We start from the raw sequence: 14,309 nt of genomic DNA, 5'->3' as shown, positions 1-14,309 counted from the left end.
CCACTCATGGAGCAGGTTTACTGAGGCCTGTCCCTGCTGATATCTGTACCTGTCGGTGTAAGGAGGTGCTTGAGCTTCAACGCTGGGCCATTAACCAATGGAGCGGAAAAGCAGAAGCCCACAGCGAGGGCGACACTGACTGCTTACACCGAGCGAGCAGCGTGATGAACTGCTCCATCTCTCCACTTACTCACTCACTTCTTGTGGTCCAGTGGAAAAAAAAGTAATCAGATCACGAAGTTTGATCGCAGCCCTGGCTCTGATATTGAGCCTCTACCGTTCTGTCTCCCCTCAGCCCCTGGTGGGTTTCAACTTCCTCCTTTGAAAGCTTCACTCAGTGAAGTCATGCATCTTCCTTCTCCGCCTCTTTACCGCTCAGTCCCGCCATGCATAATTCAGTTCAGAGTTTTCTCAGGTTAAGTTCACCTTGGTACAGGGAGGTGTTGGCTGGACGGCGAAAGAACATCTTGTCTGCGATCAAACAGTATTGAGCTCGTCGCTCTTCAGACACAAACAGAAGCAAAAAGCACTGAAGATTCCCGAGGGTTTGGCTTAAAAGGTAAAGCAATGAAAGTGGATGACAACATGAGTCAACAGAGCACTTTGCTAATGGGAAGCGTTCTATTTTCGCACCAAAGCGCGCAGGGGTGGAGGGACAGCATTAGCGAAATAAAAAAAAAAACATCCACCTACAGTTGTGGCTCTTTTAATTACTGTAATTTGCAGTAAATCATTTCATTTGTTGGGGTATTACGGATGGCGTCTGGGATAGACTCATTAAATGCTGCCTGTCGCGAACGAAGCGATTGATTTGCATTAATCTGCTGAGACTGAGTGAAATTTAATGGAGCTTTGGGAAATGGCAACCGTGATGGTTTCAGTTCAATCTGTTATGAGATCATATCAGGATTGTTCTTCTTCCTGCATCATGCGCTTGATGGCCAAAGTAGCCTTTTTAGGTTTTGATTACAGATAATGAAATCTAATTACTCAGGTCACTTTGACCGCATAAGCCGTTTGGGCTGAGATACATGCATTATATCTCCTGTTCCAGATAAATGTCTAATGCAATTTAACATTTGAGGTGGAAGCTGTGATCACATATACACACACCGGCCACTTTATTAGGTACAGCTGTCCAACTGCTCATTAATGCAAATTTCTAATCAGCTAATGGCATGTCAGCAACTCAATGCATTTAGGCATGTAGACATGGTCAAGGCGATCTGCTGCAGTTCAAACCGAACATCAGGATGGGGAAGAAAGGGGATTTAAGTGACTTTGAACGTGACATGGTTGTTGGTGCCAGGCGGGCTGGTCTGAGTATTTCAGAAACTGCTGATCTACTAAGATTTACACGCACAACTATCTCTAGGGTTTACAGAGAATGGTCAGAAAAAGAGAAGATATCCATTGAGTGGCAGTTCTATGGGCGCAAATGCCTTGTTGATGATATAGGAGAATGGCCAGACTGGTTCCAGCTGATAGAAAGGCAACAGCAACTCAAATAACCACTCATTACAACCGAGGTATGCAGAGGAGCATCCCTGAATGCACAACACCTCGAACCTTGAGGCAGATGGGCTACAGCAGCAGAAGACCACAGCGAGTGCCACTCCTATCAGCTGAGAACAGGAAACAGAGGCTACAAATCACACAGGCTCTCCAAAATTGGACAATAGAGATTGGAAAAACATCACCTGGTCTGATTAGTCTCGATTTCTGCTGCGACATTCGGATGGTGGGGTCAGGCATTGGCATTAACAACATGAAACCAGACTCAGTTGGGCACGACCATTTTAATTTCTCCGCTGGCCAAACGTCTTGTGCAGACCTGCAGTCTCAGCGGCAGAGGCAGAAAGCCTCAGCGAAGACGTCTGTCCCTGGAGCATCACAGGAATCAGTCTCATGCTCTCCACTCAATTAGGAGTACCTAATAAAATGGCCGGTGAGTGAATATTTAAGCGGCATTCTAATATAACCTGTCTTTTACAAACAATTCAATATCCAAAATCTACAGCAAATTTAAAGTCTTTGCTGAATTAAATGTAACATATTTTTGCACACAACTATTCCAACATAGTTTTTTTTGCCATTCTAGGCCATGTAACACTTTACATTTGTTCTACGATGGAAGTTCATTTGCAAATGCATGATGAGCTCTCATATCAACAAACCATCATGCAGAAACACCACACCAAGAGCTCAGTTACTGAGGCACAAATGTTTAATTAACCGACGCTTTATGGTTCATGTTTCTCCTCGGCATGTCAATTCATTAGTTTGAGGACAATTTTCAGATTGCATCTATTAATTTTCAGGTCTGGAGGCATCATGCAATGTAATGCATATAGAATGTTTTGTTTTTTTTAGGGGAATACAAAGTTCTGTTGTGAAAAAAAGTCCTGATTGGTCACACCTAACCTGCACCGACATAATCAACTGCATAGGTCAGTGGTTCCCAACCTGGGGTCCGCGCCCCCCTAAGGGGGGCGCCAGAGTTCACAAGGGGGGCGCGGGAGAGGATAAGTATTGAGGTAGAAAAAGGCATAAAAATGCTCCACTATTATATAGGGCTGTACAATTAATCGATTATTAATTCGATTTCAAACGATTATAAAAAGCATTAATCGAGATAAATGATTATTGCATCATATACCGCCACCTTTCCAGTTGTAAACGTGTTGCTCCTAAAAGCGCGAAAGACCGCGTGCAGCACGCACACTCAGTCAGAAGCACGCGGCCAGTCAGCATTCGCTCGTTCGCACACTGAGACGAGCAGAGGAGCGCAGACATCTAAAGTCATTAGCGTGAGCGCTTTAATGGTCAAATAGGTGTCAAAACGCGGTGTTTAGTGATTATTTATTTTAACCCTCATTTGTGTAATAAACAAACGAGTTGAGGATCAAAAGACACGTGAAAGAGAAACCAAAGAGACAGTGAGAAATATTCCTACTGCCGCCTGTTTTTATGATTATTAATCAAACAACGAGAAAATACCTCACTAGTCTTGACTAAAGGATTTTTGTAGCTAAAGTGTTTTTCTTACAGTGATGATGCTTAAAGCACAGCTTGTTTTATATTTTTAATATATTGTATTTATTTCTCTTTCCTTTGCAGGGTGGAAAATAACTGTATGTAAACACTTGAAGTCAGAATTATTAGCCCTCCTGAATATTAGCAACCCTTTTCCTCCCAATTTCTGTTTCATGGAAAGAAGTTTTTTTTTATTATTATTTCTGAACATAATAGTTTTAATATCTCATTTCTAATTACTGATTTCTTTTATCTTTGCTATGATGACAGTACATAATATTTTACTAGATATTTTTTTTAAAAATACAAGCATTCAGATTAAAGCGCAGTTCAAAGGCTTAATTAGGGTAATTAGGCAAGTCATTGTGTAACAGTAGTTTCTTCTGCAGACAATCAAAATATTTATTGCTTAAGGGGGCTAATAATATTGACCTTAAATTGGTTTCAAAATATTTAAATCTGCTTTTATTCTAGCTAAAATAAAACAAATAAGCCTAGAAGAAAACATATTATAGGAAATATTGTTAAAATTCCTTGTTCTGTTAAACATAATTTGGGAAATATTTATATTAAAAAAATCTCAGGAGCGCTAATAATTTTGACTTTAACTGATAATCGTTTTGAATAATCGTGATTACAATTTTGACCAAAATAATCGTGATTATGATTTTTCCCAAAATCGAGCAGCCCTGCTATTATTATATATGTAAATTCCAACATAATAGTAAAATAAATAAAATAAATAACTTTAAATAATTATTAAAATTTTGCTCACTCACGAAATGTGCTTGTCAATGTGTCGTAAAGGCAAATAAAAACAAAATCGGCAGGGAAATGGAAAGGCAGTGATTCTTCAGAGGCGAAGAAAAAGATTAAACAGTATGACAAAGCCTACCTAAATTTTGGTTTTATTGAAGGCCAAGACAAGTTAAAAGTGATTAATTTATATTTTCTATACATATTATATATTAATATTACACAAACACACACATACAGTATATATATATATATATATATATATATATATATATATATATATATATATATATATATATATATATATATATATATATATATATATATATATATATAGTACATATGTGTGTGCGTGCGTGTGTATTTAAATGGTGGGGGGGCTCCAATGTTTGTATACGTTCATAGGGGGGGCCCCTAAGAAAAAGGTTGGGAACCACTGGCATAGGTGATTGGTTGCTGTTGCCCAAGCACCCAATGAGCTTGCTCTCCAATATTTGAAATGCCTCAGTGTTGTTTTACACTGGGAATGTGCGGCATGTTTTTTAGAGTCTGGCCATCCGAAAACATCAAAGCAAGACAAACAGCTAAAAGATAAGTGATGATAATCTTTTACTTATTCATGCCCTGCTGGTCCACTGTTTTTTGAAAGCGTTCGTACAATTCAATCCAAGCTCCAGGTACACAACTGTGTTTCTAAACAAACTGCAGTGCTGCTAAAAAACTTGTTCAGAAGCAACATATAAATTGAAGTGCTTCAACGGGGTTATATACAAGAATTAATGTCATGCTTGGCTGCTTATACTTTGACTTACTCAGCACATAGATAGATAAACGTGCAGTCCCATAGCCCATGCTGGTGAAAAACAATATCACCATGTGTTATCTTCTTGTGGTCCTGCCTTGTTTTGGGGTGGGGGCGGGGGGGGGGAGACATTTTTTTTCTTAGAATGAATCAATGAATCTGTGTTTTTATGTGCGCTAAATAAAGCGAACAATCGATGTGTTCATTTTTCCCAAACTTCAAATCGGATTTTTTTATATTAATGTTCACAAATTGCTCAGTTTGCTCAGAGTTTGTACATATTATTCTCCCACCATGAAGCTTTTGTGTTATGTTTATTTTATTTGATTCCTCTATTAGGTGGAAAATCATATATGGTAACTTTATTGACATTTATTCCTTCCTTCATTCATCCATTCAAAACTGTTTCACTGTTTTCAAAGGAGGCATGCCCTCAAACCTCACCCCTAAACCCAACTTTAATTGTGGATTGACAAATGCTCTTATGTCAAGTCTAGGTAAACTTAATTTATAGAGCACTTTAAAAAGACAGAAGTGAGCCAAAGTGCTGTACAGAAATATACAACAAAATAAGCATAATAGTATACAAAATAAAAGCATATAGATTAAAAACACCAGTTAGTAAGATCAGGTGTCAAATGTCAACAAAAAAAAAGAGTTTTAAGAGCTGATTTAAATGAGAATATGCAAGAGACCTGCCTATTGGGCAGCGGCAAATCATTCCAAAGTCTAGGACCTACCACAGCGAAAGCGTGATCCCCTCTAGGCTTACGCTTTGTTTTTGGCAAAGCTGATCAGCTGACCTAAGAGAACAAGTGGGCTAATGAAGATGTATCAGTTTGGAGATATAAGATGATTTAGACCATTTAGGCCCCCCTTACTGTTAAAGACAGACCATTTAGAAACAGTTGATTAATAATTATATAAAAGTAAACAGCTTTCCCCCACTTTTAAATTGTTCACTACACCCCTGAATGTGGTCATGTTAGTGAGTACCAGTTAACAGGCACGCTGCAGCATATAATTGAAAACGGGCAATAGCTGACCTGCTACTCCCCTAAGTGCATTACAGTAATCTAACCGAGTGGTCATACAAGCATAAACTCTCAAACTGTTGTTTTGGTATATATTGCGTTATTTTTGCTAGTTGTCTTAGTTGAAAAAATGATGGATTTGACTACTGCTCCAATCTAATTGTCAAATTTAAAATCTGAGTCAAATTCTACCCCTAAGTTAGTGACTGCAAGCTTAATATGCTGAGCTAATGAACCCAAATTGACCAGAGGAGTCACAACGGTAACTTTAAAAACCATTACTTCTGTTTGAGTATTTTTTTTCTAAGTGGCATAATCTAATGTTCAGATTCATGTGCATTTTAAATAATAGTGTAGGAATAGATCACAAAATCACCCTTTTTTTATAACAACTCGCGGATTTACGGTATAATAAAAAAAATTAAGTCATAAAAGTACCCCCAGTGACACTCCAATAAGAATAGTTTTTTCCAGTGAGTTTTTCTGAGTGCCCTTTAATGGTTTATGCACATCACTTTTTTTATTAAACATGTTTTTACATAATAGCTTTTTAGCATAAACTCTGCTGATCTTGCATTTTCAGGTCAAAATGTTTTTGGTTAAAATCTGCCATGTTAACATCTCTTAAAGCTGCTTATAGTGCAAAGCAAAAGCTTTAAAATGTGCCCGTTCTTTGTGGATCATGATTTATTAGCCCCAAGCTACCTTAAACTGGATGTCTCGGTATGTTATTCCATTGCCAAAGCAATGAGAAAAGACAATAATCAAGGGAATAAAAGCTTTTTACAAGGATGCAGGCCCACGGGTCGCAGAACACTATGTGCTAAAACACTATCCCGCTACTAGACATCACCGACCCGTCAACAGCAATCCAGCTCCTGTCACTGTCCAATAAAACCTGTACGAGGCTGAAGAACGAGCATGTCGGAGCAGCAAATTAAAGTGCTCTGACCTCATAGAAAGAAAGCCTTACCTAAAAATACCAGTGGACTGTAATTTAGAGAGACAGGTGAGAGATGCATGCTATAGCTAAAGCAGAGATACATCATCGTCACATTTGACGAGCTCCAGTGCTTAGGTTGCGTTTGATGGATGGCAGCGTGTGTATGCCAACAGGACAGGAACAGGAAGTATACAGAGCTATAGCCATTTCATCCTGCATCCCCAGACTGGTTAGTCACTAAAGCTAAGCAAGGCTGAGCCTGGTCAGTACCTGAATGGGAGACCACATGGGAACACTAGGTTGCTGTCAGAAGTGGTGTTAGTAAGGCCAGCAGGGGGCACTCAATCTGCGGTCTGTGTGAATCCTAATGCCCCAGTATAGTGAAGAGGACTGCACAGTGAGCACCGTCTTTCAGATGAGACGTTAAACCGAGGGTCCTGACTGGCTTTGGGTAAATGGCCATACGCAATAAATGCGCTATACTGTCTTCTATTAAAGTACAAATGAATCACAAGCTCCATTTTGTAAAGATAACCTTTGTATCCTGCAGAACCTGTTTTAAGTAAAATTTCAAAAAGCTAACATGAGAGAAACAGAGAAATGCCATATTCTAAATGGAGGTTTAGGAATGCGAAACACAAACTCTCGGCGTGCACTAATTTACTAAAGAGAATCACAGCACAGCAGATTGATGCATGACTAGGAGGCTTCATGAAAACTCACGGCAAGCCCTTCATCACTGACAAGTCACTTTTTTGAGAGTGCCAGGGAAATTGTAACTCTTGATAGTAAGTGTAATGCTGGTATTATGTGAAATGTACTCCATGTGTTCTTACAATCTTAAAAAGAAAACAAAAATAAGGATGTTTTGCAGTGGCATACAAGGAAGGTTCTTATTAGAACCACATTTTTTCTTTGTTCTTATTGGAAATTACTCACATTCCTTTGGCTTAGACCCTTCAGGGTTCCCCACAGCAGAATGAACCGCCAATTACTTTACGCCAATTGTTTTATGCAGCAGATGCCTTTCCAGCCACAAACCCAACACTGAGAGTAAATTTTGTATTTGCAGTTTTTCCTGATGCGTTTGTAAAGCGGCGCTGGGCAGGACTGGATGACAGAAAAAAAAGGCAGCCTAGTTTCTGCTTACACTTACCCCAAAAATGCTCTGTTTGCACGATTTGATTAATATCATCATATCCAAATATTTTATAAATAATATTTCGAACCTTCTCCGGTGTTTATTGTTTTAAGAAAACATCTAAAATCTTTTTTTTTTTTCAGATAGGCCTTTGTAAAATGAAAGTTTAATATGGCTTTAAAACGGTTTGATGTGTGTATTGTATATACCTAAATTGTTATAGCTTGCTTTTATTTTTTTTTTTATATTGGTTTATTTATTTAATGTGATTTTATTATATCTGATATTTGTAATACTTTAAATGATTTCAATATAGCTTAGGCTATTTTATCAAGATATGACTCTATTGTTTTGAGTCTACAAAAGTGGACATGTAATTAGTTAAGTTTAATGTCTTTCTGTTGTATTTATATTGTGTATTATCTCCAAAATAAAAATTTAAAAAACTAAATAAAAAAGCTGCTCGCAGCATCAACAAAGCTGTGAAGGGAGCGCTCTTTTCCTCGGTCTCAAACACACATACAGGCATCTAAACGCGCACAAACACACCTTTTAAACTTGACAAAAACTCTCGAAAACCTTTACTGTCTGCTGTGTACTTAATATGGTGTAAAGATTATTATGCGTTATTGAATCATTAAGGAGGACGCAGCAAAGAAAGTCACTTATAAATTAAAACTTTATTATTTTATGCAACAGCCTTACATTTGAAAGGGAAACATAAGGGTGATCATAAGCAAAAAGACCCCTAGCCTATAAGGCTAGATGTTTTCTTTCCCTTATTTATTTATTTGTTTGGCGCATGTACTCGTGTGCGATCGGAAAACTGTGTCCGCCTCTCCTTTCACTCCGCCCCGAAGTCCCAGCTGGCCCTCTTTGGCCCAAGGTATTGGGCGGGCCGAAAAGTCCGGCCGCTGGCCCTGAGAAAGCCCCGCTTTGGCCCGATTAGGACCCGGAAGTGACAGTGGAAATGCGACTGGCCTTGGCTCGCCCTGGCTTGCTCGCTTTATGCGTGATAGTGGAAACGTGGCTATTGTGTGTGTGTAGCTACAGGTTTAGCTACATTTGTCATTCCCAACCACCGTTTTAAAATGTAAATTACATACTAATTGTAATGCTTTAGAGCATATCTTAGAAAATGTCAATTGTAAGACAGAAATACCTTGCGATTTTTACATATTAGATTGTCATTTTGCATATTACATTTTGCTATGAATTTTGCTACTCATTTGCTTCCATAGTAAGCACCCACATGGTGTGAGGAACATATTCCTGAACATTTTACTTATATATCTATATATATTCCACAATTCATGAATCAAATCATTTTTCAGTTACATGCTATAGGCCTATTTCATACTACCATGTCATTGCAATCTTGTGAAATTTTCATAGCAGGTCAACTTAATCGATCTTTCCACACTGAAGCGCCACTTGCATTAAGGTGCCAAGATTAGATTATAACACTGAGATCCCAGCCATGCAAAAAATAAATAAATAATAAATCACCTCTTGCGGTTTCTAAATTTAAATCATCCCCAGGGCTTTAAACCTCGATCAAAGTCAATCCAATCCCCCCCAAACCCACCTGAGGCTCCATTGTAGAGGGACTGCGGCTCAAAGCTTTGGCTTTTTTTAATGAGATGATGGGTACTAGTATCAACTGGCGGTCCCACCACACACCTGTGCCCCGCACCGCGCCACTCATCACTTTCTATTGACCCAGTTTAATTGGCTCCAGTGGACAAGCAGTAGCAGCTCTGCATGGATTGATTTCAGCAACTTACTGCCTGACTCTCCACACTCACGCACTTATAATCTGACAGACTGCTGGGTTGAAGGTCGTGTGTAGTGTTTGCGCAGTGGGTTCATTATTTTGACAACAACAATTGGCAGGTTGTTATCACTATTTGCATGTAGTTATATCTGAGCATAAAATATTGGAGTGACTATGATACTTCAGTATAGTGGTTGCACTTTGGATTCAGTCTTTATTATTGTATTATTTATGCACTGAAGTTGATTTGGTCAGAGACCTTTTAATATGAAGCAGGCTGTTTCTTGTCACATATAAAAGCGGAAAAGTGAAGTTTATTCATAAACTAATTTCTAGAGGATCACGTGCTTATGATTTATCACGGCCAGTCTCGCATTTGCTAATCACTAATCTTCCAATCATATGAGCCCTAAGCTACTATAAATAGCCTCAGTTTTCAGTTCACTTTATCTTCGTTTGGAAGAAACCCCCCTCCTCCCCTATTCTCCTCCTTTACCTGTGATTGGGCGGCACGGCAGTCCAGTGGTTAGCACTGCGAGCCACACAGCAAGAATACTGCCGGCCCTAGTTCCATAGGACCGGTGGGTGTTTCTGTGAGGAGTTTGTATGTCCTCCCCGTGTCCGCGTGGGTTTTCCCCGGGTTCTCCGGTTTCCTCCCACCATCCAAAGACATTCAACATACATAACAATCAAGCTTGTCTAATCCCTTACGTTCCCTTAGCTACAGCGGCAGGGGAGTTCTGAGATCCACCGAGCTCGGGCTCCCCTCTTGCTCTGCCAACGGGAGGAAGCCCCGGGCTCGAGGAGCCCTTGAGCTCGGGGCTCTCTCCCGGGACAGTATGCCAAATAAGCTTTGTAAATCATCAGCTAAGTGTGAACTCTTGAAATAATACATAATATATGCAATGCAGTAAATCAATCATGGCGTAATCTAGGGAGTCATATCTTTTACATTTATTCTCTAAAATGTACTGGTTTTAGGAGAATTTAAAACCCAAAAATATTTTCTTGAAACAAAAACATCAATGCAGTATATACATCTGCATATTTATTTGTACAATTCAATTTTACATTTCTTTTTGTGTCTGATCAAAAAAGCATCATATTGTTTACTCGTTTTGAAGTGTGTAAAATAACTCACTTTATGTAAAACACCAATACCTTAAAGGGATTGTTCACACAACAATTCCAATTGTCATTATTTTTTTTTACCCTTCGTTTGTTCAAAACCTCTTCATCATCATAATCTGCTGCTTATCCGGGGCCGGGTTGTGGGGGCAGCAGTCTCAGGAGAGTACCCCAGACCTCCCTCTCTCCAGACACTTCCTCCAGCTCCAGAGGGATCCTGAGGTGTTCCTAGGCAGCCGAGAGACTTGATCCCTCCTGCATGTCCTTTTTTTTCCCCCAGGTCCTCCTCTCGGTGGCACATGCCTAGAATACCTACCTAGGTAGGCGTCCAAAAGGCATCTGAAACAGATATGCGAACTCTACTTCGAGCTCCTTCCATATGACAAAGCTCCTCACTCTATCACCCTAATTTTGACTGCTTGTATCTAAGATCTTGTCCTTTTGGTCATGACCCAAAGCACATGAGCATAGGTGAGAGCAGGAATGTAGATTGACCAATAATTCAAGAGCTCTGCCTCAGCTCCTTCACCAAAACAGGGCTAGTACATCCGACGGCATTCCTGCCGCTGCACCGATCCACCTGTCATTCTCACGTTCCCCCCTTCCCTCACTCGTAAATAAAGATGAACTTGAACTCCTCCACTTGGGGCAAGGACTCTCCACGAACCTGGAGATAGCAAGCTATCTTTTTCCGTTGGAGTACCATGGCCTCGGACTTGGAGGTGGTGATTCTCATCCCTACCGTGTCGCACTCGGCAGCAAACCAGCCCAGTTCATGCTGAAGGTCCATGTACAATAAAGCCTCATCATCTGCACATAGCAGAGATTAAATCCTGTGTCCCCAAACCAGACCTCCTCTGGCCCTAGGCTGCTTCTAGAAATTCTGTCTATAAAAATAATGAACAGAACTAGTGACAAAAGGCAGCCCTGCCAGAGTCCAACATGCACCAGGATTCTATTGCCGACAATGCAACTCTTGCTTTGTTCAAAGAGGGACCAGACAGCCCTTAAAAGAGTGCCCAGATCAGGGCAGCTCAACCCTGTTCCTGGAGATCTACCTTCCTGCAAAATTCAGCCCCAACCCTAATCAAACACACCTGAACCAATTCAATTGTACCTGAACAGCACTTGATATTTACAGGCAGGTGTGTTTGACATGGGTTACAACTGAAATCTATAGCTCTCCAGGAGCAGCCCCTGGCCAATGGTCTAAAAGTCAGTTCCTGGAGGGCCGCAGCTCTGCATAGTTTAGCTCCAACCACCTCCAACTCGCACCTGCTTGATAGTCTCTAGTAGTCTTGAACACCTTGATTAGTTGGATCAGCTGCAGAGCAAAACTGCAGAAAGTTTCTGCTGGAATCAAGTTTGAGACCTATGGCCTCAATCCTATACTCTCAGAGCATCCCTACACAGAATGCTATGAGAGACATGATGGGTTGCCTTCTCCAAGTCCTCAAAACACATGTGGACTTAATCCCATGGACCCTGAGGATGAGAGTATGGTCCAATGTTCCACAGCCTGGACGAAATCCACATTGTTCCTCCTGGATCCGAGATTCAACCATCGGCTAGATCCTCCTCTCATACCCTGGCATAGACATTTCCAGGGAGGCAGAGGAGTGTGATCCTTATTCAACCTATTTGAGTTGTTCCTCTGTTGAATGCAAGAGATGATAATACTGAAGAATAGTGGTAGCTTGCACCCATTGACTATCCTAGGAAATTTGCTATTTTTTCTCCCCTATATGGGAGTCAGTGAGTGCCATCAACCAGAATTCTTCAAAATATCTTCTTTTTAACTATGGGGTAACTATCCAGGTAAAAAAAAAAATTAAGTTTTGGCAAAAAGCTGGCAGAGCAGGCATTTGTCCGGCTCTGGCATGCAGCATGCGGGCCAAATATGGCCCAGGTTTGGCTGAGGTGGCGCCGTCTTACAGGCAGCACACAATACTGGGGCCAGATATCAAATGTAGGATTTGGCTCAGACATGGAGTAAAGAAAAAAAATTCTATCAATCAGGTCGCTTCAAGAAAGAGCACAGCCATAAAGCAAAATGCTTCACGGTTTATAAAAAACATTGCAGTCGTGACACACACATCTGGCTCAGTTCAGGCCCAGTTATGGGTTATTAACTTGGCTGAGACTTGGCCCAGATATGGTCCATGTTTGCCTCTTGTATGGAAGCCAGACTTGGTCCAGTCATGTACCGTAATTCACTGCGGCATGTGGGCCAAGCAAATGCTGTTGGTGTGAGCCAGATCTGGCCCAGAGAAATTTTGCTATGGGGGTATCCTTTTAAAGAAAAGTAATATTAATGCAAAAAAATCAACAAATTCGAACAATTCTCTAATCTTTTCCAGCTTTAGATAGTTAAAGCCAACAGAGGTGCCTGTAAGACGAGCTCAAATAAGATCAACGCGATAATCCAACTTCATCACAGAATGGATGGATTACTCAGATTTATGGATTACTCATTTCAATTTCCAGGGGAATGTATCTTCTCACTTCCTACTCTCTTTGGCATTTAAGTTGAGGTAAGTTGGCTTTACTGGCTGACTTGTATTCGGCTGGTATTACAGCAATGACATGTGCGCAATGATAATGTGACGAGCGAGAGTTAATTGGGTTTGCCCTCTCTCCAAGGGTGCATAGATTAAGAGGAATCATAAATTAGCAAACCTATTGAGTGTTAATTGGCGACAGGAAATACCACCTTCAGTAAGTTTTGGGTGACCCTCTTTGCCCCGGTGATCGGCATTCAGCATCAGAGACGAGACTAAAGGTCACGTTGTGCTGCCAAAGAAAATTAAGAGGACAAAGAAATGCACAATGCGTCGCACTGCTATTTGTCTAATCAATAAAAGTACAAATTTGGTGGCTGACTCCAAAGAAATTGGTTTTGGAGTTGCATTTTCATGTGCAAAAACTATATTTAGTTTTGTTTAAAGGTGTAGCGCATCCAAAATGTAAAATGTGTTAAAATACTATGTAAGTCTATGTCGAGTGTTGGGAAAAGTTACTTTTGAGAGTAAGTGATGCATTACTATATTGAGCTACTCCCCCCAAAAAGTAACTACTTGCACTACTTAGTTACTTTGTGTGATTTATTTAAACTAATTTTGAGAGAATTACGTGCTTATGACCAACATGGCTGGCACCTCATTAGCTCTGTAATCTGCCCTATTAGACGATTACAGAAGCATTATAAGTAACCAGTTTTTCACTTCAGTTATCTTCGTCCTAAAGCCCCCCCAAGACCTACCTGAGCTCGAACTCCCCTTCTAAATGGAGGGTAGCCCTGGGCTCGAGGATATTATGAGCTCAGGGCTCTCTCTCGGGACAGCATGCCAATTGCGCTTTATTGATCATCAGCTAAGTGTAAACTCTTGAATCACGGTAAGTGATGCTTTACATTATACGTTTTCTTACCTTTCCTGAGGCTTGATCTCTTTCAGAGCTTTTTTCTTAGTTTTTTATTTTTTTAATAGAATTAACAATGCACCGTATAACCTACACCATTATTACCTTTAAAAAAAACACAAAAATATAAAGAATAATTTAAAAGAAAAAGGCTCTCAAATATAATTACTTAAGTAATGCCTTACTTTACTCGTTACTTAGAAAAGTAAATTTAGAAAATTATTAAGTAACTCAAATTACTTGTAATGCATTACCCCAATACTATGGCTACT

The 14,309-nt window shown here is 40.1% G+C and overlaps 1 long non-coding RNA gene across 1 annotated transcript; it reads left to right on the top strand.

Annotated features, from left to right (window-relative positions):
• The first annotated feature begins 436 nt into the window (after positions 1 to 436).
• On the top strand, positions 437 to 8,139 carry LOC141381605 (uncharacterized). Its single transcript, XR_012402013.1, has 3 exons — positions 437 to 1,948; positions 2,374 to 2,450; positions 4,238 to 8,139. It is a non-coding gene; the product is annotated as an uncharacterized lncRNA (long non-coding RNA).
• The last annotated feature ends 6,170 nt before the right edge of the window (positions 8,140 to 14,309 follow it).

Source organism: Danio rerio, chromosome 4 (assembly GCF_049306965.1).
Source record: "Danio rerio strain Tuebingen ecotype United States chromosome 4, GRCz12tu, whole genome shotgun sequence".
NCBI classification, from domain to species: domain Eukaryota; kingdom Metazoa; phylum Chordata; class Actinopteri; order Cypriniformes; family Danionidae; genus Danio; species Danio rerio.
This window is presented reverse-complemented; position numbering and strand designations above follow the sequence as displayed.